Source organism: Mytilus californianus, unplaced genomic scaffold (assembly GCF_021869535.1).
Source record: "Mytilus californianus isolate M0D057914Y unplaced genomic scaffold, xbMytCali1.0.p SCAF_13, whole genome shotgun sequence".
NCBI classification, from domain to species: Eukaryota; Metazoa; Mollusca; class Bivalvia; order Mytilida; family Mytilidae; genus Mytilus; species Mytilus californianus.
Window position 1 is genome coordinate 40,251,468 of NW_026262615.1, and position 26,618 is coordinate 40,278,085.

The 26,618-nt window shown below is 31.9% G+C and overlaps 1 long non-coding RNA gene across 3 annotated transcripts in view; it reads left to right on the forward strand.

Moving 5' to 3' along the window:
* Positions 1-23,623: 23,623 nt before the first annotated feature.
* LOC127723666 (uncharacterized) overlaps positions 23,624-26,618 on the forward strand; it is a 108,848-nt gene continuing 105,853 nt past the window's right edge. For all 3 annotated transcript variants that reach the window (XR_007992192.1, XR_007992190.1, XR_007992191.1), the window contains exons 1-2: positions 23,624-23,746; positions 25,118-25,256. This is a non-coding gene — a long non-coding RNA (uncharacterized LOC127723666). The remainder of the gene's footprint in view (positions 23,747-25,117; positions 25,257-26,618) is intronic.

The window sequence follows — 26,618 nt, forward strand, 5'->3', positions numbered from 1 at the left end:
ACTATATAGTAAAGATACATATATAAGGTGCAAACAAATTACATTAACAACACGTGCGCTTGTGTTATGTGTTCATATTGCATTTGTCTTCTCAGCATTTTTTTGTTTCTGGTTGCATGCAAGGGTCAAATAGAAATAATAAATGCTTACTCAAGAAAACAAGTGTTTACAGAGTGTTTGTTAAGTGAACTGACCACGTTTTTGCCACAATCGTCAAATGTTTTTTTTTCATGTACCTGATAATACAAATAGTTGTTTATTGCTTGCGTTTACTTGATGTTTAAATTATCAATACTGTAGGTTCATTTATTTTTGTGGGTAACAACTTTCCTGGATTGAGGAAAACTTGCATATTCGTGGATATTTAAATTTGTGGTTTTGGCAAAGTCTGCATACATTTCCATAGAACATGTGTAATTCGCTGAACATTTAAACTCGTTATTCCACTGTACCAAAGAAATCCACGAACATTAGTATCCAACGAATATCAATGAATCCATAATAATTAAAATTTGTCTTGTAAAAGTGAATTTCAATTTTATTTTTTACAAATAAAGACATAATAATTAAAACAAAATATTTGAACAAATTCTAAGGAACCCCGATGATCACAAGAAATACAGTTTTCATTAAACTCCGCTAATTATTTCTTTTTTGAAATGACCTATTTTTTCTTATTGTAAATAATTAATAGTTACCGTTTATGGCTCAATATGCTCAATTCATGTCAGGCAGGTAGCAATGGTAGCCTGTTCTTCCGTTCTTCTGTCCATGTCATAAACTTGGACATGCATGAAAGATAATTTATGTTGTTTCGAAGCAGAAACATGATGATATGTTTAATTTGTCAGGGTTATATGTTTTTCACGAATTTAGCAATCCCGAAAGGCCCCACATGATTCTTTTTCAGCATACAACAAGTCCTTGTTTCCAGATAATAGCTAATTGTTGAAGAATGTTGTAATATCTTTTTGTACAGTTTTCCGCTCACAAATGGTGAAGCGCAGTCAATTACTAAAAATAGTATCATGTCAAATACTATTGCATACAGGTTGGGTTATTTTCTTGATAATTGACTAACTTACTTAAAGACCCAAATTGAAAACCTTGGTTCTATTCTTTTACAAGTAGTCTGAAACGATCCCCTTAAAATGTCTTCCTGAACAAATGTGTGCATTTTTGTAAATATCTGAATAAACAAAATATCTCTCACAGACAAACATGACAAACATCTGAATCTCATCAAATTATTTTTGTAGTTAATTTGCGTATAATTCCGGGTTACGCTAAGCACCAAGGACGACTGGAAATTAAGTATAGAGGTGAATGGGGAACAGTTTGTGATTATTACTTTGGGAATGTTGATGCAGAAGTACCATGTAAACAGCTCAGATATTGCTGTGTATCACGTTCAAACAGAATATCAAATGCGCAATGAAATCTAAATCATTTCCCACATTTCAAGTTGGTGCAAATACACAGTCACGCAAACTTATACAGTTTTAAATTCGAAATTTAATATCCAACGATTGGACGGACTTATTCGACAGCTAAAATTTAATAAAAAAGGATTTCATATTCGACAAAAAATGTGAAAATTTCGAAATTATATATTTAAAGCATGTAGTCATCAGTGAACAATTGGAGATATGAAAGCCTTTGTAATACAAATTAAAACAAAACTTAATATTGTCAGAGTTGGAATCTATGAAGTCTTTAAAAAAATTATTAGAAATAGCATACTTTCATGATAAAACTCGTATGTTATATACAATGAAATGATATTAAATGTCACCATGCATAATTTGTGGAACATCATATTCGCATTTTGAACATTAATTTCTTGTCGGGGTTCAGCATAACACAATTTTATGACATTTAAAAGTATTCAGTAAACATGTATATTCAATCACACACACAAATTATAGGGAGTGTTTGCAAGTGGATTTAATACATATGAAATATATATATGTAATACAGAATTAATTTTAGTTTTGCATAAATATTTTGATATATCGGCAACATTTTCATTATACGAGCAGGTGTTATAATGATCTTCTGCATTCAACTGAACATTGAAAGTTATTTACAGAATACTGATCCCTGAGTGGAACGTAAGGAATAGTATCTTACCCTGTGTGTCTTACATTTATTGATAGTTCTGGAATCATGCAGCCCGCAAATCGTATACGGAATGGTTATGGTGCCGTTTGGTTAAATGACGTAAACTGTACTGGTTCAGAAAGTAGATTACTGGATTGTAACTTCAATAACGTTACATTACAATGTGATCATTATGATGATATCGGCATCCATTGTTTTCTCAACTGTTCGACCGACAGAAGATGAAAGTTTGAAGATTAAAACAAACGTTTGAAGCATTTTTAGCATTTACAAAACGCTATCCAGTAAAGATACATATATAAAGTGTAAACAAATTATATTAACAAAACTTGCACTTATGTGATGTTTTCAAATTGCATTTGTCTTCTCAGCATTTTTTCGTTTCTTGTTGAATGCTAGGGTCAAATAGAAATAATTTATGCTTACTCAAGAAAACAAGTGTTTACTACATGTTTGTTAAGTGAACTGACCACGTTTTCGCCACAGTCGTCAAATGTGTTCTTTTTTCATGTACTAGTACCTAAAAATACAAATAACTTTGAATTGCTTGCGTTTACTTTATGTTTAAATTATCAATACATTAAATTTGTCTTTTAAATGTGACTTTCAATTTTATATTTTACAAACAAAGATATAGTAATCTAAACAACATAGTTGATAAAATTCTCGGGAAACCCGATGATCACAAGAAATACAGTTTTCATAAAACTCCGCTTATAATTCCTTATTAGAAATGACCTATTTTAATGTCACAAATAATGAATAATTACCGTATTTGGCTCAATATGCTCACTTCATTTCATACAGGCAACAATGGTAGCCTTTTTTTCCGTTCTTCTGTCCATGTCATAAACTTGGACATGTATGATAGATTGTTAATGTTGTTTTGAAGAAGAAACATGTTGATATGTTTAATTTGTCAGGGTATTAAGTTTTTCTTTAATTTGGAAACCCGGAAAGGACCGACGGGATTTCGCTTCAGCATACAACAAATCTTCTTTCCACATAATAGCTAATTGACTTGGAAAGTTGTATTATCTGTATTGTACAGTTTTCCGCTCACAAATGGCGACGTTCAGTCAATTACTAAAACTAGTATCATGTCAAATACTATTGCAGTTGAAAACCTTGGTTATATTCGTTAACAAATAATTCTAAACAATCCTCTTTAATATGACTTTCTGAACAACTGTACATTTTCGTTAATTTCTGAATAAAAAAATATCTCTCGCAGACAAACATCTAAATTTCATCAAATTATTTTTTCTGCAGGTGATTTGCGTATATTTCCGGGTTACGCTAAGCATCAAGGACGACCTGAAATTAAGTATAGATGTGAATGGGGAACAGTTTGTGATAATCACTTTGGGAATGTTGATGCAGAAGTAGGATGTAGACAGCTCGGATATTGGTGTGTATCACGTTCAAACAGAATATCACATGCGCAATGAAATCTAAATCACTTCCTACATTTTAAGTTGGTGAAAATGCACACACAAACGTACAGTTTTATATTAGATTGTAATATACAACGATTAGATGGTTTCATTGGACAGCTAAAATTAAATAAAAAAGAGGATTACATATTCGACACAAAATGACAAATTTCGAAATTATATATTTAATACGTTTAGTTATCAGTGAGCAATTGGAGATATGAAAGCCTTTGAAATACAAATTAAAACAAAACCTAAATATTGTCAGAGTTGTTATCCATAAAGTCTTTAAAAAAATTATTAGAAATAACATACTTTCATGATAAAACTCGTATGTTATATACAATGTAATGATATAAAATGTCATCATGCATAATTTGTGGAACATCATATTCGCATTTTTAACATTAATTTCTTGTCGGGGTTCAGCATCAGACAACTTTATGACATTTACAAGTATTCAGTAAAAATGTATATTCAATCACACACACAAACTATTGGGAGTGTTTGCAAATCGATTTAAACACATATGAAATGTTTATATATGTAATACAGAATGAAGTTTAGGAGTGCACAAATATTTTGATATATCGGCAACATTTTTATTATACGAACAGGTGTTATAATGGTGTTCTGCATTCAACTGAAAATTGAAAGTTATTTACAGAATACTGATCCCTGAATGGAACGTAAAGTATAGTATCTAATCCTGTGTGTCTTACATTTATTGATAGTTCTGGAATCATGCAGCCCGCAAATCGTATACGGAATGGTTATGGTGCCGTTTGGTTAAATGACGTAAACTGCACTGGTTCAGAAAGTAGATTACTGGATTGTAACTTCAATAACGGTACATTACAAAATGATCATTATGATGATATCGGCATCAATTGTTTTCTCAACTGTTCGACAGAAGATGAAGGGATGAAGATTAAAACATACGTTTAAAGCATTGTAAGCATTTACAAAACGCTATGCAATAAAGATTCATATATAAGGTGTAAACAAATTATATTAACAAAACGTGCGCTTCCATATTTTCAAATTTCATTTGTCTTCTTAGCATTTTTTCGTTTCTGGTTGATTGGAAGGGTCAAATAGAAATAATAAATGCTTACTCAAAAAAACAAGTGTTTGCTGAGTGTTTGGTAAGTGAACTGACCACGTTTTCGCCACAATCGTCAAATGTGTTTTTTTTCATGTACCTAAAAATACAAATAGTTTTCAATTGCTTGGGTTTACTTTATGTTTAAATTATCAATACATTAAATATGTCTTTTAAAAGTGACTTTCAATTTTATATTTTACAAATAATGACATAGTAATTTAAACAACATAGTTGATTAAATTCTCGGGAACACCGATGATCACAAGAAATACAGTTTTCATAAAAGTCCGCTTATAATTCCCTATAAGAAATGGCCTATTTTAATGTCACAAATAATAAATAATTACCGTATTTAGCTCAGTCAATTGCTAAAAATAACATCATGTCAAATACTATTGCATTCAGGTGGGATTTTTTTCATGATAATTGACTACCTTACTTTAAGGCCCAAGTTGAAAACCTTGGTTCTATTCGTTAACAAATAATTCTAAACGATCCTCTTTAATATGACTGTCTGAACAACTCTGTACATTTTCGTTAATTTCTAAATAAAAAAAATATCTCTTACAGACAAACATCTGAATTTCATCAATTTTTTTTTCTGCAGGTGATTTGCGTATAATTCCGGGTTACGCTTAGCATCAAGGACGACTGGAAATTAAGTATAGAGGTGAATGGGGAACAGTTTGTGATTATCATTTTGGGTATGTTGATGCAGAAGTAGCATGTAGACAGCTCGGATATTGGTGTGTATCACGTTCAAACAGAATATCACATGCGCAATGAAATCTAAATCATTTCCTACATTTTAAGTTGGTACAAATGCAAACACAAACGTACACAGTTTTATATTCGAAAATTATTATCCAACGATTAGATGGTCTCATTCGACAGCTAAAATTGAACAAAAAAAAGGATTACATATTCGACAAAAAATGATAAATTTCAAAATTATATATTTTAAGCATTTAGTCATCAGTGAGCAATTGGAAAACAAATTAAAACAAAATCTAAAAAATTTAAGAGCCTATCAATTTTTAAAACAAATGATAAGAAATAACATACTTGCATGACAACACTCAAATGTTATATACAATGAAATGATATAAAATATCATCATGCATAATTTGAGGAGCATCATATACGCATTTTGAAAATTTACTTCTTCGCGGGTACGTTAAGGCAGTTTTTCGTTTTTTTTCCCGGAGTTTTTACCAAGCGCAGATAACTCTATTTTCCTCATTATTATTCATGACGTCATCAGATAAATCTCGGCGTCACAAGTCTACATTTGTTAGTAGCACTTATTTAGATGCCCAATTGTTAATAAAACTTTTGAAATATGATGCATTTATATCATAGTGACTGATATTTAACCTCATATTCAAAGATTTACGTAAAGTTTATTAAATTTAGCCGTTTTTTTATCGCGGATTAGGCCCCGCCTACTTTTATTAAACGACCAATCAAAATGTTGTCGGGGTCGTACAGATGCTTGCAGTATGAATGAGTCGAGCACCTGTCTGGGTTTTCAACAGAAAGGAATTTTCATGTCTAAACGTGAAATTTGCTGCAGTTTTGTAGTTTATTTGGCAGACAAGTCAGTGTGGAAAGCAAGAATGATCATTTTCAATAGGTAAGTTGTAATTCAAGCCATAAATACTCGTATTTACAGAGAATTTGTCGCCGAATGTCAATTTTAACGGGCAACCACGTGTGAATTACCATGCTGTCGCCATATTAATCATCCGGCGACAAACTGTCCCTTAGATTTGATTGATTCTAATGAATAAGTAGTATTATTGAGCGTGAAGTATTTGAGAGACCCCTTCTTGTGGCATTAGTCCCGGACTTCGATGGCGATGGCGATAACATGTTATGTGATGTTTAGAAAACATGCATGATGCACTTGTTTCTGTCAATGGGGGGTTTAACTATCCACACACGTACGAAAAATCACTAAATCTCGTACGAGTGTGGATAGAAACCCCTCCCCATTGACAGAAAACAAGTGCCTGTGACAGAAAACGATATGTGATATGTTCATATGACTTGAACATGTATATTGTTGAATGAAAATCAATGCATACTTCTCAGTTTTCTAACCAGTAAATAACTACCATTACCATATAGTCTGCTATGTACACGGTGATTGAATGTTCCGCTGGAATAGGCAGTCTGCACTAAAAACTTTTCCGACTAGTGAGGAGTAAGAAGACCAGTATTGCCACATTTTTGTTATGTGTCTAAGCAAAGGTTTTCAAAAATTTACTAGTCCGAATGAAATTTTACTATAGTCTAGGGCATTGGACTAGTGGCTAATGGTCCAGACTAAATAGGTGTGAAAACTATCAGAAATATATAAGCATTAAGGTCATTATAGTTCCAATTACTTGTACATGTATATATATGAAAAGCCCTGTCATTTTTCTCAGCCAAAAGTCTCGCTGTAAGTAATATTTACTGCAGAATCTTAGCCCTAAATATTCCACTCAAAGGGTGGTGTAACAGAATCTCAGCGGCACCCCTCATCAATTAAATATTGTAGTGGACGCCTCAAGGGAAATGATGGGTTTTTCTTATTTTTGACTTATGAAGGCCATGCGGTGACAGATATTTGCCTCATTGGCGGTGCGGTCATACACCATCTCCTTATTTTTCCATATAGTCTAATTGCTACCTTTATTTCTATGATATAATATATTATCTGTTCTGTAAATAAGGAAGGGTGCTTACCGCTACAATCCATCAAAGTACATGTAGCTTAAGACATGTAAGATAGGAAATTATTACACATGCTGATAAAATACAGAGAATCGCTAGTAATAATCTTTGAATTTTTACTAAAATTACTAACAAGTAGGACATATTTGATATAGACAAATGATAGACATGGTAGATATAAATGATTTTTTTTTATAAATTGATTATTTGAAAAAGTGTTTGAACTAGTCTAATATATAGTTGTAATAAAGTTCAGAGATTGTCTGTTTTTCCGGGTTAGACATGTTAGATTTCATTATTACACGCACCATGTGCTGTCACATGATAACATCAGAATTCCATGCAGTACAAAATTTGTCAATTTATATGTAATGGATCATTACCTTATAACAGCATCAGGGGTACCAAACTAACTTGGTTGAATATTGTAAGTGGAAATATATGAAAATAGATCTCTATGCTCAACTTGCCTGTGTTAAAAAAAAACTCATGTACATGTACATCTGATAAGTGTCTTTTGTATGTAAATAAGCATTGAAATGGACTATTCAAAATATTACTTAATTTTCGATTGACACAAAAACAATTAAATCAAATCTACATTGTACTAGAAATGCAGAACATTAATATTGTCACAAATATCAGATCCTTATTAAGGCAGTCATATTTTGACCAAATTATGTCTTGTTTACTTTTCCTTATTTGATACATACAAAATTTTGCATCCTTAGTAGCATATGTTCTGAAAAGGCAAATCAAGGGGAGGGTTGTGTGCATGTTAAACTTGTTTAACCCCTAAACATAGTGTTTCTGTACCAAGTCTTACCAGCTTTAATTTATCATGAGATACTGTATGAGGTAACATCATCAATGGTCAACATGGTCAAGACAAAACTTTAAATGAATCGATAACGATTATAAGTTAACATCAATAATTATGAATATGGGCCCATGTTTCATTAAAATTAAGAAAAGTTATCAATTGTTCATTGAAATTTTTTAATTTGGTTCACCAATGAAATCTTCCAAAATTGATATCCCTCAAATATTAAACTCAATCTGTAGTAAATCTCTATTGATCTTTCTCGTTGCAACATTTTCAAAGTGCCTTTTGTTAATTTGTACAAATTTATTTTCTGAAAAATCACACTATACTAGTTTATTCCTTCTTATGGTGGTTCACTCTGCATTCAGAAGGTCACTTCCATATTGATTGAAGTTACCTTCCTTCCAGGCTTGTGACTGGCAAGATTTTACATAATCTTGGCTGCATTCCCCACCCACCACCACATTGCAAATTTCAGTCCAAGGGGAACCTTCTTTTAAACTGTTCACTTTAACAAAAAATTCTATTTATGTATTAATTGTAATTTATATAACAAAATGATTACAAAACTTTCCCAAGTTTGCTGCCCACCTTTATTTTTTAGTCTTAAGAAACTAGAGATTTCAATTACTTGTTATTTTTACGGTTTTAACAAATTAAATGCTTGCCATTATTTGAAGAAATATTGTTAAATGCAGACATAATTGATATTTTTTAAACATTGACCTTTTTACCGGTAAATTAAAAAAGAATATGACTTATTCGCATATTTATCATTTACTCTATTTATAAATAACTTCTGTCCGACATTGCCCAAGGAGAGAAAAAATCAGTTTCATTTAATATCAGAATTTCCTGAAGGTGCTTGACTTGGACTGATGAAATATTGCAATACAAAATATGGCATGAAATGAAGCATGGAGAATTTTACGCAGCAAGAAAACCCTTAAATGCCATTTACATCTTTTCTGAAACCACTCTGTTTATTACTTCTTCTTTGAAACCACTTTTTATTACACCTTCTTTGAAACAAAACAAATTTAAATTCAAATTCCAATAAAAATTCGGGATAATTTTGTTATAATGCCAGTCATTAGGATTTTATTGTTGGCCCTTTTTGCTATTTCTGGTACTTTGAATTATTTAATAATTTTTCCATCTTTATTTATATTAGATTATTTTTTAAACTTTACTCTTTGAAAGAAGAAATCTTTAATGGCCTTTTTTGATATTTCTAGTACTTTGAATTATTTAATAATTTTTTCCATCTTTATTTATATTAGATTATTTTTTAAACTTTACTCTTTGAAAGAAGAAATCTTTAATGCACACAAAATCTGTGTACAAAACTTAAACATGTTTAAACTTTATCAATGATTATAAACATCCAAATTAGTTATAAAAAAGCTAGAAATTTAGCAGAATATTTATGAAATCCTAGATGAGAAGCTAAAACACTTGTCATAATTTAGTTCAAAATGGTACAGATCATAATAAATCAAATGACCAACCCTATGGCCAACCTACCATGATACTGTTTCCTATACACATTTTAGATGACCAGATATTTTAACCATCACCTGGATACCTAATAAAATTGCAAAGATTAACATTACCTTTTTTTAGAAAGGAAAATAATAATAATTACAGTGCATGTCCGTGTGACATTATTGAGTCAAGTCATATCCATTAATTGTTGTCAAATCCAGTGAATTGTTATGTCATATCCGGTAAATTGTGTTGTCATATCCCAGGGGTGTCTGGTACTGAAAGGCCAATGAGGCATCCAGCCTGCCTATGAAGTCTGTATAAACGTCTACTTCTAAATTCTAGATACATGGTGGACTTTTGGAATTGGAATATGGGTTTAGCGTAGAAAAACCCACACTGACCCTAAATTCTTTCAGAACCCTATCAATGACCTTTTCCTATTATTTTAAGAATGAAAGGTATAGCGCGGAAAAACCACACTGACCCATGGTATACTAGTCATATCAGATACATGTAGTTGAAGGAAGGACTCTTAAATTCAGATGTTGTCTTTATAACTTGTTTAAAAATACTTGTCCAGTTGCATGGATGTACTTGTCCTATGGGTTGAACTTCAAATTTCCACACCCCTGGGATTATCGAGTAAATCATTGTCATATCCAGTATATTTTTCAGTCATAATAGGTAATTTTCTGTCATATCCTGACAGTGGTATCATCCTGATGTTATTGGAAACTTGGTAAAAATCTCTGGTTGTACTCATGGCGGTAACTTAAGTACAGGTAATGAGGCTGATGCTGTATTCACTGGTTCGAAAAAAAGAATTCAGGACCAAGCTTCTTATCATGCTTATTATTGAACAAAACTGGAATTCACTGGTACCATTGTCATAATATATATGAAAATTGTATATGAATGAAACTTGCAATTATATGAAACTATTTTAAAATCTGACATTTATTTGACTTAAGTTCCCTTTTTTTTTTATGAGTCTCAATATGACATTCTAGATAAGGTTTTTCTGCAGATTTACAGATATGGACTTAATTACAAAATGTATTTGTGGCCTTCGGTTGTTGTCTGCTCTATGGTCGGGTTGTTGTCTCTTTGACACATTCCCCATTTCCATTCTCAATTTTATTTAAATTTCAAACAGTTTATACTGAAGATGAATACAGCATCAGCCATGTCTCTGTCTATTGAAGAGGTCCCCTTCATAAATCCTTTCATATTAACCACAAGATCTATTTAAAAAAACAGGGGCAGGCTTTGAAAATGAATGTAGTATAAACAAGGTTATAGTTAAGGCTCCTGTTGAAGGTCAAATTGTGATTTTAATGTTCACATGGAAAAGCGGCAATTAAAACGTTTCTGATCTGCCATTTGTTTTGTCATTTTGTAATTGCCTGTTGTTTACATGGGTTGCTGTCTGTCATATTTTTGATATTTTGCTTTGCTTAAACAGGCTGTAGGTTTACTTGTTTGAATCATTTCTCAATTTTTTCATGCCAGGTTCAATTGTATCTTGCTTCATGGTATTGGTTTTGCTCATTGTTGAAGCCCTCCCCCCCTTTTAACTAATGATCTAAAATTGTGTCATTTGCAATCATATCACATTTCCTTATTCTTATCATGATTATATTAATGGAATATTACATTCTAGTCTGTTTGTCTATGAAGAATAATTGTGTCATTTGCAATTATATCACATTTCCTTAATTTTTGTCTCCTATTACATACTGTTTAAATTTTCAGAAAGTCAAATATTCCAGCCCTTATACATCAGGAATTTTTCTGAGGATTCAACACACATATTCAGTCACGGTAGTTTGTAATTATCCCTTGTTTACAAGTGTTACCAGGGTACCCTCTTAACAACCTGCCCCCTTCCCCCTTTTATGAATTTTGTCTTTATGAAAATAGCCTTGTGATCCAAGCCACTAAGGGTGCACACTTATATAAAAATGTCCAGTGCACCATTTAACATATTAAAGTGCTCATTATACAATTGTATAATTAATCTTTTCACTATTAAATGTACATTAATGTAACGGTTGTTGATAATAATACAAAGCAGGGTTCATATTCATATATCATTAACATGATTAACATGTTCTAGTCCTAATATGCATGTAATATTTGCCACTTGATTTTAAACACCTGCCATGAGGCTAAAAAAAAAATAACTAAAGTTGTCGTTTGTTGATGATGTTCATTTTCTCGTTTTTTATATAGATTAGACCATTGGTTTTTCCGTTTGAATGGTTTTACACTAGTAATTTTTCGGGGCCCTTTAATGCTTTGTAGCTTGCTGTTCGTTGTGAGCCGAGGCTCCTTGTTGAAGACCGTAATTTGACCTATAATGGTTAACTTTTATAAATTTTGACTTGGATGGAGAATTGTCTCATTTCCACTCATACCACATTTTCATATATCTATAAAGTATATGATACATAACTTAACTTACTAAATATGCATATTCATAGGATGATTTAAGAAATAACTAGTGAAAAGGTGTATTATGCGTAAAATTTAGAACATTGTTTTTTCTCAAATTTCTTCTGCTCTACACTGACCAATAGCTGCTTACAATCTTTTTGGGTCAATTAAAGATAAATGTATAATTGACAATCATTCCACATCTCCTTACTTTATAACTTTAGTAGGTATGAAATTTGGTAAAATTATTTTATGTGTAACATTTAGATTTAAGAATCATTATTTAGTGCACTGGACATTAAAAGTAGTACATTCCCCAGTGATCAAGCAGCTTTTGAGCAATCTCTTTGTCCGCTAACAGATTCTCCCTGTTCTCCTTTCCATCATCTTTTGTAGTCTCTTCTTTCAGGGCAAAATATCTCTTGCTGACCTCAATCTGTAGCTTAGAGAAAGATTGATCAAAAGCCGATATAAAGGACTTATGACCAGGGTGTTTTAGCTTCAATTCCCTGTACTTAAGACAGTCATCCACATCTGATGATGGGCCAAGTAGTTGGACAACCATGTCTAGTGTTGTTTTCTTTCTACATGATGCTGAAGCATAAAACAAGTATGTATTTAGCATATTATAAAGAGTTTTCCCCATCATTTGGTCAAGCTGGCAGTTATAGATTATTTTTTTCTTCAATTCCTTCAAATATTTTTTTCTTCAATTCCTTCAAACTTAAAAAAATAGCTACATTGAAAACTATGTTTTGTTCCAAAAATATCTGATGCTGCATACAGTCATGACTGATTAATTTAAAACTATAATAAAAATAATCTTTGAAAATTTCATATAAACATTTGATTTATGACACTTCTGAAATTTCATTTCACATCTTTATATGCTCTATTAAACTTGTAATAATATATACTTATCATTCTAATACTCACCAATTTCTTGTTTGGAAACTTCAGACGCGAATAGTTTCCTCTTGCATGAAAGTGGTTTCTTTGCCCTGTTAGCATGGTTAGCTGAAATTGAAAGTTTTGTTTTGAAAAAGGAGTTGTGGACAGCAAAATAACAACAAAAAGAAGAAAAAAATTGGCCTCTTTAAATTCCTCCAATATTAAGAATGAGAATCTGAAGATTGTGTAAATACCTGGTAATTTGTTTGGTTTGTTGAACAAACTCTCATGGACATCAATTTTGCTACATGTGGGTTGTACAGTCCATCTTGAAACTGAAAAAAAAAACATATGATCATCTGAATAATGTCAGTTAATTTCTTTTTTACTCCCTGCTAAAACATTTTAATAAATCTGTAGCTTGCATGAATCATTTCGTAAATAGCCTCTAGAAAAAATGTGATTAATTCTTTTAATTCTCAAACCCAACATTTCCCATTTCTAATTTACATGTTTTTCTCGTAAGCTACCGTCAAATCCAAGGTTGACATTTCGGAACTAAAGAGTCGCCATGTTGACTTGCTGAAATTAGTAAATATGCGAATAATGCAACCGAATAGAAAATAAAACAACCCCTAATTAAAAATTCATCTTAATATAATATTATACGAATTTCGATGGTTCGCGTAACTGAAAAACCTTCAGCTTTAACGTTTTCATTGGTATGACGTCATGTTTTGAAATGACTTAAACGCGTCAAAAGCATTAATGGACTTTTAAATATTCTGATTTTGTAGATTTCTCCGAGCTCTTGTGCATAAATTCTTTTTGTTATGCATCCGAATAAGAATAAAAGTTCAGTTCTTTGTTTTCAATTGCACATTTTAAAACAATCAAATCGGCACATCGTTTGCAAATAGGTTCCGATACATGTGGATTTACGTGGGAGGTCTATTGTAACATCCATTATTATGTATATCTCTGAGTCTGCGCTAAGTATAGATATATCCAGAATTTTATCACGGTGTTGTTTACAAAGCGAAAGAAGCACGTCATATTAGAATTACCTTTAATGTACGATTTGTACTTTTCCTTGTTTTCCTTGTCTTCCAGGTGTTTTCTCTCTTGGTCTATTGCTGGTACTTCTGGTGGTTCTGTTACGAGAAAATGAGATTTTCATTTATTTATGTATTTACACATACACTTGCCATTAGATATATTCTTAACAGACATGTAAGATGTACAGATTTCTCGCAAAAACTATTCACTAGTTAACCAATAATTGAAAAGTGAATAAGAAATTGAAGGTTTGTGAAAAAGTACTAAGATACTTTTTATACCTGAATTTGTTATCTATTAAGGTTACAAACTTATATCACATTTATGTGGTTAGAGATACCTATAAAGACTTTATGGACAGAAATTAACTCGTAAATTTGGCAAATATATAATCATGATAATAAAAAAAATATTGAAATACAACAAAATGAAATTTCACATTTTTTCACAAATATTTTGAACTGTATTTGCCATACAATTTACATTACCTTGCACAATGGGAATGTTCGGGATGTAATCTTCTGTGGACTCAGAGTTGTCATCTGGAATAAAGTTAATGGGATTTAATAATGCAAGTTCACTTGAAACTATGGTAGAGTGAAAAAAAAAATTATCAAAAAATAACTTATGTAAATTTCAATACATGTATATTGTATAAATTCAGTATGAATGAGAACCTATTGTATAGTATTTTATATTATATTATTTAAAAATTATATAATTTCAGAACATTCTGGTGGCTTTACAAAGTGATACAGATGCATGTCAAACACATGTAACTATTAATGTTTTATGGTGTGTATAACTATAAAATAGTTTTAATTATTTATAATTCTTGTCTTTTCAACTTACCTAAAATTTACATTTAAAAATCAATGTACATTTATATAATTAATAGTAAGGAAATGCATCTTTATCGAATAGTCGTAAAAAAATAGGCCCCTTATTTTGTTACATAATTTTTTTTCGTTAGAAGTTCCTTAATTATATACCAACGCTCAATATGAGTTTACCTTGATTTGTCTCTTTCTGTGCTGTTTCCTCAAGTTTATCATTTTTTTCATCCTCACTGATGGTATTTGTAGGACTGGACACATGTTTCATGACTGTAAAAAACATGAATTCAAATATATTTCAATAAAAAAAAAAAAATCAATAAACATTTAAAAACAAAAGCATGTATTAAATGAATGTTTTATATATTGGTTTCATTTTCTTGATCTATTGTATTCTAAGAAATCTATTTGCCTCCATTTTCAAAATGTTGTGTTTGTTTATGTGTCTTACACTGAAATGTATAGGGGTTTTAACTTTTTGTATGGCAGTTTGTATAATAAATTTCGGGATCCTCTGGTTTTGTCATAATTAAATACAACTGAAAAGGCTGATTTGTCATTGACATTGGCTGATGTAGTAATAATTATAAACAGAACAGAAAGTGGAACTTTTTCACATAATTGTAACCAATGTGTTCAATCAGGATCTGTATTTAAGTCAGATTGACATGTATCATTCATTTCATTCAAATTGCAACATATATATATATATAGTATAACGTACCTGACTTGAGATTTGTTCTTTTGTAGATCAATTTTCCATCTTCCTTTGTTTTGACATGCAATAATGGAAGGACAAGTTCAGATGATGCAGCCTTGTCCAAACTGGTTTGCCAAATGTCGTCAATGATAGCTCGTTCTTTTTTCAATGATGTTGATCTGAAGTTTGCAGTATCAGGACCTTGCATGCGTAATTCAGGCTCATCCACAGAGTCGTGAAAAACTATTTCAGTGCCATTGTAGTGCCACCATATATTATATCCTGGAAGCAAAAAGTCAGCAATGCGCTCAAGGTGTGACTGGAAAAGTGATGACTTGATTCCAAAAATCTCTTTAGGAAAGATGGTGTTTTCCCGCTTAGAAAGTAATTTTGATTGTTGACTTATAACCGAGTTCTGTTTTGAGAAGGAGCATATGCGGTTTTCAGTTTGCTGGCAGTTAAATCTTAAAATGGTGTTGTCTACGATCCAACCAGGTTTTCGGTTTGTTGTACCTTCTGCGAGACGTCTTAGTGATCCAAAAGTTCGTTCTTCCTGCTCTGCAAGGATAGATTTTGTATTTATAATCCTATAAATCTCAGGCAGATGCACAACCAAGCTATGGAAATGACTGCCGTAAAATTTTCTTGGTGTCATCTTGACTGGAATTCCTATGATTGATTTGGACAAAACAGCGAAAAGGAAAGTTTGATTATACAACCTTAAAATTTGTCTGGGAATTCTTCTTTCAACAGAGCTGTAAGCTATATTAATAATTTCTACTAGAGAATTAATAAGTTGTGAAATATCTGACGAAATTTTTCCATCCAATTGTAAATTTTCTATGAACTTTGAAAGTTTTATGGCATAAAGTCGCGCGTCAGATCCTTTAATTTGATTTTTGTCTCCGATGGTGTTGTTACAAAATTTTTCCAACTCCAATTTTGTAGACTTTTGTTTAACATGATGTGGCAATTCTTGTATTATGTTTTGGACTACATTTGAAATGTCGTGTAGTGGCTCACACGGGAGTACCTCATAACAGCTGATGTGAGACTCTGTCAAAGATTTTTCCGGATAATGTAGGAGAAGGGCAGGTGGGCGAGATATTCCACGCAGCAGATCTGACATTTCTTCCTGAAGTCTTGCTTTTGTGTTAAGCCTAAAAGTATCAAAACCTCTACATTCAAGTTCTTCAATTAATTCATCTTTAGTTAGATTTTGGAATGGGTTGATGTTTCCCTGCTTTATTTTTACCAGACTTTCCCCTTTCAAAAATACTGCCCTGCGGTCTTCCAAATCAGAGGGTGTTCGCTTAAAACAGCATTCCAAATTCATGTGCTCTTTACTGTGAACACCGCATAAGCAAGAAAAATTCCCCCCTCTCTGCTGACCAGCCTCAAACTGTCGTGCTGGTCCATCTCCGCTGAAAAATCTCAGTTGAAAAGTATACGGTATTCCATCAAAAATTATTCCTTTCCTCAGTTCCTCTAGATCTTCAGTTCTGGCAGGTGTGTACGATACTTGTTCTGTGTCCTTTGAGCCTGCAAAAAAAAAAAAAAAACATTCGCTAGTCGCAAGTTATAAAGAAAATTCTAGAATTACAATTTTCAAAATTACTAAGTTTACATAAAACTTTAACATGTCTAACCAAAATTGTATAGACTTTTACAGTGCTTGTTCAAAATATTTATGATATAGTTGGAGTAGGTACAAATACATATATACATGATGTAGGGAAACTGGAAATTAAACTTCATTTTGTAGGCCTTAATATTTTATTTTATTGACAACACTAAGTCACTTCACCAAGGATTTTAAGTATGTGCGAAAAATTGTCAAAAAAAAAAATCATAGTTATTCATGTTATTGCCAGCACATCAATTTGAGTCTGGTCAGCAAATTGGGGGATATTTATGGTTGTGTAGGATATTTAGAAGTCCTTGGTTGTTATAAGTAATTGTATAGATTTAATAATATGGTTGGGTCCTCTTGACCTCATTTCCATGCTTCACTGGTCATGTTGATTTATTGTGATTGTTTAAATCTTTAATGCCGTAAGCAAAAAGTCTAATTTATTTGGTATAAGGAATGATTTAAAGATGTACATGTATATCAGATTGGGTTCATTGATTTGACCTCGACATCCTTTATAGTTCATCTGGCCGAAAGGGTTAATTTTTACAAACAAAAAAATAAACCCTTCATTTATTTCTGCTTTTTATATCCTTAATTATATATACCAAAAGTTTACAACACTTTTTGAAAGCTTGGTTATTTTGAAACAGTAACAAAAATCAAAAATATCAGAATGTTTACTTTCTCTGTTTCAGAAATCGTTGTTCATATTACTAAATTTTATGTGATACATGTACCTGTAGTAGAAGCTTTAAAACATCGTCAGATATTTCAGTGTGTGAACATTTGTTATGATGTTGCATACAGCTTTTGTTATAATTATTGTTAATATCTTCATACATGTGCAATAACCACTTTTAAAAGAAAATGAAAAGTTTTAGTGAGTATGTGCTTATCCTAGGTACTACATGCATGTATATAAATAAAATCACATCAAATTATATTGTGTGTATAATTTATAGGTGAACTTTTGTACAATATTTTATTCATACATTTAATTTTTAATCATGTTGATGTACATGTATATATGATATAGTTTTGTCCAGCCTGCAACATTTATGTTGCGAAAATGAGACAAAACAATTCTATATTCAAGTGGCGGATTTTTTTTTTTAAAATGTTTATATCAAGTGACGAAAGCTCCCTGTAATGTTAATTTCTTTCTTATTATGAGTAATAGGATAACTATATTTAGTATGTGTGTACCTTGCAAGGTCCTTGACCTTATGCCCACCAGACAGTTACGTATTATGGTTAATATTTGACCTCGACCTCATTTCATGGATCAGTGAACAAGGTTCAGTTTTGGTGGTCAAGATACTATAAGCAATAGGCCTTCTATATTTGGTGTATGGAATGATTGTAAGGTGTACATGTCCAACTGGCAGTTGTCATCTGACCTTGACCTCATTTTCATGGTTCAGTGGTCAATTTAAGTTTTTGAGTTATCGTCTTTTTTCTAAAACTATATGCAATAGGTCAAATATTTTTGGTGTATGGAAATATTTTATGATGTACATGTCAAACTTGCAGATTTTATTTGACCTTGACCTCATTTTCATGGTTCAATGCTCAGTGTGAAAATTTTGTGATTTGATCTGTTGTTCTTAAACTATAAGCAATAGGTCAACTATATTTGTTGTATGGAATGATTGTAAGGTGTATATGTCTGTCTGGCAGGTATCACCTGACCTTCACCTAGTTTTAATGGTTCATTGGTCAATGTTGAGTTTTCATGGTTAAGTTTGTTTCTTAGATACTATAAGCAATAGGTCAACTATATTTATGCACTTGACTCCAATCTTAATTGACTAGGATTGTCAGTTTTCCTATCGAAGGTCGGTGGTTTTCTCCGGGCGCTCCGGCTTCCTCCACCAATAAAAACTGGCCGCCACGAAATAGCCCAAAAGCGGTGCTTAAAAGTGGCGTTAAAACACCAAAAAATCAAAAAAAACAAATCAACTATATTTAATGTATAGACTGATTGTAAGGTGTACATGTCTGTCTGGCATGGTTCTGACCTTGACCTCATTTTCATGGTTCATTGGTCAATGTTTAGTTTTCTTGGTTAAGTCTATTTCATAGAAGCTATAGGCAATAATCACAATAGGTCAACTATATTTGGTGTATTGAATGATTGTAAGGTGCAAATGTATTTCTTGTTTGGTTTATCTGACCTTGACCTCATTTTCTTGGATCATGTTAAGTTTATGTGATACTTGTAGTAAAGCTTTTAAATTTATATTAAGGACTATCAACATAAATCAATGGTTAATAAAGTAGGCGAGACATTTCAGCGAGTGCACTCTTATTTAAGGATAAAGAGATTATGTCGGAAGCAAACTTGATTTTTTTAAACAAAATTTTCAGTATTTTACTGATAGGTTGATTATTTACAGTTGATATTTACAGACTGTCTGGAATTTAACTTTTTTGACATTATAGATTTTTAAACCTTCATAGATTGTTATGAAACTTAGACAGTATTATTTATCTTCAAGATCATGAAATATCATCTGAAAAAGGGTTTAGTTTTTGTATTTTACTGAAAAATGAAACTTTTTTTGTTAACATGTGCATTAGTAGCCATTACCTGATTGTCCAAAAATGTACAGGTTTGGTCTCTCTACTACAGCTTGAACATCTACAGGCTTCTTCTTCGGATAGGTTTTCCTAAATTCTTCATTGGTCAGGAAGTTTGCATGGTCATAGATGAAGCTGACCATAAAGCTTATATATGTATGGTTAAGGATATCTGAATGGTCATGCCAGATTTTAAGGTTAATTTGTCTCTCCATGGTCATTAATCGGTTAATTTCTGATGCTAAAGTGCTGTCTGTTTCAGTGGACTTTGTTGAAGATGAAATTTGTTTTAACCTATTATAGACAGCCTCCTTTGATAGTGATTGGTAGTGCTCGTCACTCCTAGATATTAAGATGCCAGATTTTGTAAGCCTTTGAATTTCTTTCAGCATTATATCTTTAAGGGGAATTTTCCGGCCATATACTTGAATTGATGTTTCTTGAATATTACCTGAAGAATCAATGGTGTTCTTTCGGATTTCCTTTGGGGCAATTTTTAGGCCAATGTCGTAAATTTTTGATTCCAATTTGTGCTGAATGATCGATTTGAGTTTTTTAGCTGTTCTTTTATTTGGAATAGCAAGTTTCCCCCTGAAGACTCGCTTTTTTGACCTCCTAATTCTTTGAAGATGGTCCCTTCCACTTATCCTTAAATGTGGATTAAATCGGTGGACGTCAATATTGTTGTCCTTTGCAAATTGCTTAAGGATTTGCCCCCCATTGCCAGCAAGCTTTCCGTTTAACGTAACGTTGTATTTAATAGCCATTCTGGTCCAATTCATGATGGTTGATTTACAATTTTTTACTTCCTCGAGAAATTCCTGTTGATCAAAATTATAATTTGCGTATTTGCCTATGTGTGTCTTCGGCTTTTTACCTGAGGCAAGTTTGGTCTGTAGGTCGTCAGCTTGTCTTTCAGCTTGGTCAGTTGTTACGTAACAGGTCTGAAGTCGCTCCCTTTCATACTGTAGAAAAGACTTCCCACTGGCAAGCAAATTTTGAATGTCGCCATCATTTTCAGTCATTGATTCTGCTATTTGTTGGGTTGTCTCTCGAATTGATGTCATAATTTTGTTGTTTTTTTCAACGACGGATTCTCTAGGTGACATGTTCATAACTTCCGCTAACGTTTTCTTAAAATTAATGTCATATTGGGTTTCAATAATTGGTTCTAAAACTTTAATAACATTTTGAACTGTTTTTTTCCCAATTGATGAAGATGGTGACACAATAATCTCATTGATGTTGTTAACAAGGTCTTTACATGGCTGTACTAATGATGAAGCATGAGAATATGACTTGTGCAGAGATGATATGCTGCCATGGGTGGTCAAACAGGTGGAGCAATCTTGCAATTTGTGGCTTTGCTTTTCATTTTCTGGAAGTTTAAGCCAGTTGAATAGAGAGAAGTTATCAGTGAACCTCTTTTTTTCACCAGCTTTGCCATTATGCACAAAATATTTGCTGTTTGTTACATAATTTTGAAGTTTAGGGAGCTGGTTTTTGAATATGTCATATGATGGTATCTGTAGATTTCTGTATTTTGTCATAAAAATGTTGTAGTTTTCATGTCTTTGCTGAATTGATACACTATTTATATAATTTGCTTTTACAAAATTTGATGTAGTTTTGGAATTATCGTAATTATTAAAAAAATCAATTGCTGCACTGTCTTTTGTTGATCTGGCCAAAATAACCTTTGCAAAGTTGCAGTAGTTCATGTTTCTAAGTGTATCATTGATGGAAATAAAATATAGAAGAGTGGAATACGCATTAACTGTTATTGTGGTAAGTTAGGACAGAATTTAACCAAATTTGACTCCTGTAATCAGTATGGCTGCTGTGTCCTTGAATGATCCCTAATTGGTGCAAAGGCCCCTTCCTACACAGAAAAAATTATATACCCAAAAACGGCAAAAGACGCAGGGAAAACGGGTGGAAAAAATATACATAATCATTAAAAAATACAAGTGAGATTTACATCATTTTATTGCAATGATAAATGGTGGGGATATATTTTCCTCGACTGTATATGGGACATTATACATGTACATGTATGCCAAATTGTGAATTCATGTATACACATTAACACCCTTCAAAAGAAGAAAATAGCATTTCAACAATATTTCACTCAAAGGTACCCAATAAAAATGTTGTCTCTTGTGTGTGAGGGTTTATGTTAGTGTTTATCAGATAATAATAGGGACATCAGATTGGCTTATTTTCAGTTAGTTCATAGTTTACTCTATATTTATAGTAAAGTTATATCATAAATTATTTATATATATGCATACAAAATTTTATTCTTAACACATATGACACTTAAATATAGACGTTTTAGAATCTTTCAAATAGATGGTCAACTTGTTTAGATTTCACATTCCTTGAAAATTGTTGTAAGAATGTTGACAATTCCAACTCCTCTCCAAGAACAAACTAGAGCTAATTGTTCTAATTATCACTAGCTCATAGCCTGTACAAGGGAAGATAACGGATATTCTCTTCAGGTTTGGTCTTTTCCTCAGTTATCCGAGATAGTTCATTTAGATTGTAGATACTTTCTAGATATCATGATTAATAAACGTAAACTACATCTGTGAAAACTGTTCCAAACACTTGATGAAATTGCAAAGGAATACTATAAAGTATATAAATCAACATAAAGGTAAGTTATTTTAATGAATGCAAACAATAATGCAAGAAATGATGATTACAATCGCGAGTCATATTGTTTTTGAGGTTTCGTTTTTACATTTCCCGCATCTTTGCAGAGTTGCGTCCCTTTCTGTTTTGTTGACGTCTCTTGAACGTTTGACGGTAACCGGTGATATTTTTACCTTTGTTGATAAACACAAAGAATCCTAAAATACAAGTTGTTCCATATGTTATAATAACGCGATGTCTATATCATCTTTTTCAGAATTTTTTTCTGCTTTTAAAAATTGCTACTCGCATTTTAAGAAATTACGATTAATGTACAAAATTAGTCTTTTTGTACGCAACTTCACAACAACGGACCTATTTACAGAATACATTTTTTATTTTAAATAATACTTGAGGTAGCCGGGTCTGCGAGTATCATTTTTTCTGAAGTTTGTAGATTTCTGAAGTGATGTGTAAAAACAAATCCCAATTTAATGGTGAGGAACAACTTGTGCTTTTCCTATTTGTAAATGTCACTAGACATACCACAGAAATCACGTGATATGAAAATACAGGTGTGTGTAAACATGAACCGGTGTTCTAAATTTTTTTATTAAATCAGTATGAACATTTTTCTTTATAATTGAGGTAAAGAAATATGGCTAGATGAAATACAAAAATCTGATTAAATTATTATGGGCGATTTTATGGAAAAAAACGTCCATAAGTGCCTTAACCTACCTGCGTTGTTGGGGTTCAGCATCAGACAACTTTATGACATTTACAAGTATTCAGTTCACATGTATATTCGATCACACACACACTATTGGGAGTGTTTGCAAGTCGATTAAAACACATATAAAATATAAATATGTAATACAGAATTAATGTTGTTATTGCGTAAATATTTTGAAATATCGGCAACATTTATTTTAATACGGACATGTGTTATAATTGTCTTCTGCATTCAACTGAACATTGAAAGTTATTTACAGAATATCGATCCCTGAATGGAACGTTAAGCATAGTATCTAACCCTGTGTGTCTTACATTTATTGATAGTTCTGGAATCATGCAGCCCGCAAATCGTATACGGAATGGTTATGGAGCCGTTTGGTTAAATGACGTAAACTGCAATGGTTCAGAAAGTAAATTACTGGATTGTAACTTCAATAACGTTACAGTACAATGTGATCACTATGATGATGTCGACCTCTATTGTTTTCTTAACTGTTCAACAGAAGATGAAGGTATAAAGGTCAAAACAAACGTTTGAAGGATTGTTTGCATTTACAAAATACTATCTAGTAAAGAGACATATATAAGGTGCAACAAATTAATTTATAATACATGCAATGATGATGGCATGTATACATATTGCAATTTTTTTTTGCAGCCATTTCTCGTTTTTGGTTGAACGCAAGGGTCAATTAGAAATAATAAATGTTTTCGCAAGAAAACAAGTGTTTAATAAGTGTTTGTTAAGTGATCTGACCACGTTTTTGCTACAACCGTCAACGTTTTTTTTTCATGCACCTAAAAATACAAATATTTGTTTATTGTTCGCGTTAACTTAATGTATAACTCATCAGTAAAGTAAATTTGTCTTGTAAAAGTGACTTTCAATTTTATATTTTACAAATTAAGACGTAATAATAATAACAAATATATTTGATAACATTCTCGGGACCCCTGATGATCACAAGGAATACAGTTTTCATAAAACTCCGCAGATGATTCTTTTTTTGTAAAGGACTTTTTTTAATGTCGCAAATAATAAATAAATACAGTTAATAAGAATCTGATATTCAGTAGTTGTCGTTTGTTGATGTGGTTCATAAGTGTTTCTCGTTTCTCGTATTTCATATAGATAAGACCGTTGGTTTTCCCGTTTGAATGGTTTTACACTAGTAATTGTTTTGGCCCTTTATAGTTTGCTGTTGGGTGTGTGCCAAGGCTCCGTGTTGAAGACCATACTTTGACCTATAATGGTTTACTTATATAAATTGTGACTTGGATGGATAGTTGTCTCATAGGCACTCATACTACATCTTCTTATTCTAGTATATGACTCAATATGCGCAATTCATTTTAGGCAGGCAACAATGGTAGCATTTTTTTCCGTTCCTCTAACCATAACACAAACTTGAACATGTATGATAGCTTGTTAATGTTGTTTCTAAGCAGAAACATGTTGATATGTTTAATTTGTCAGGGTATTAAGTTTTTCACAAAATTGACAACCCCAAAAGGATCCACATGATTCCGCTTCATCATACAAAAAGTCCTTATTTCCACATAACAGATAATTGTTGTGGAAAGTTGTAACATATGTGTTGTACAGTTTTCCGCACACAAATGAGTATGCCCAGTCAATTACTAAAAATAGTATCATGTCAGATACTATTGCAAACAGGTTGGGTTTTTTTCTTGATAATTGACTACCTTACTTTAAGACCCAAGTTGAAAACCTTGGTTCTATTCTTTAACAAATAATTCTTAACGATCCTCTTTAATATGACTTTCTGAACAAATCCGTGCATTTTCGTTAATTTCTGAATAAAAACAAATATCGCTCACAGACAAACATCTGAATTTCATAACTTATTTGTTTTCTGCAGGTGGTTTGCGTATAATTCCGGGTTACGCTAAGCATCAAGGACGACTGGAAATTAAGTATAGAGGTGAATGGGGAACAGTTTGTGATTATTACTTTGGGTATGTTGATGCAGAAGTAGCATGTAGACAGCTCGGATATTGGTGTGTATTACTTTCAAACAAAATATCAAATGCGCAAAGTAATTGAAATAATTTTCATTATTTCAATTTGGTTAAAATGCACACACAAATGACAAAGTTTTAAATTTGAAATGTAATATCCAACGATTGGATGGTCTCATTCGACAGCTAAAATGGAATAAAAAAAGGATTACATATTCAAGAAAAAAAATGATTAATTTCAAAATTATTGATCTAAAGCATTCCGTCAGCAGTGAGCTAGTGGAGATATGAAAGCCTTTAAAATACAAATTAATTCGAAACCTACAAATTGTGCGTTTATAGCAACATAAATTCGAATATTATAACATCAATCATATGGTCATTTTTGTAAATTTACTGTTTGCAAAGGTAACAATTATTCTAAATACTAAGGATTTTCTTATCCCAAGCATAGATAATCTTAGCCGTAGTTGACACATTTTTTTAGAATTTTGGGTCATCAATGCTCTTAAACTTTGTTCTTGTTTGGCTGTCTTTACTATTTTGATCTGAGCGTCACTGGTGGGTCTTATGTAGACGACACGCACGTATGGTGTATTAAATTATAAGCCTGGTACCTTTGATAACATTAAGTATGTCGAAATGTCCTATTGTAATGTTTATTTGTGTATTCCTCCGTCCTGAATGTTCTTATATTTACTTTTAATATGGTCCTGTCATGTAAAGTTGTCATTTTAGTGTTATATTTAACGATGCTATGAAAGCGCGAGGTTCGGCTAGCCGCAAAACCAGGTACAAACCACAACTTATTCTAAAAATGTCCTGTACCAAGTCAGGAAAATGGCAGTTGTTATCGTATAGTTCGTTTCTGTTTAGTTTTAAGATATTTTATTTGCCGAATTAAAGCAAAATGGATTAGACACAATTAAAACACTTATGAAGTCTTCTCAATAACACAATATAAAATTACAATAATAGTATAATATAATGAACATGCATATTAAGCAAACAGTTTATCGAATATAATACTAGCTTTCATAGGTAAAAAGAAGAGAAAGAGAAAAAAAGAGAAAAAGAAAGTATGAAAAGTCATATAATCTTATGATGATAACGTGTGTGTTGTTGTTGATGATAATTATGATGATAATGTTCCATGCCAGTAACAATAACGCTCTATTAAGGCACAAGAAATCTGTTTGACCTTTTTATGAAATTTTGAACACGTTTGAAAATTTGAATATTTTGTTCGTTCGAAAGTTCCAAGTGTCCGCAAATTAATAGTTTTGTATATAAAACAAAGTTTTTGGATAGCCAGTTAAGTTTTTGAATGAGATGTTTCTACATGATTTGTATTTTGGACAAACAAAGAAGTAATGGTGGACATCCTCAACATCTGACCTG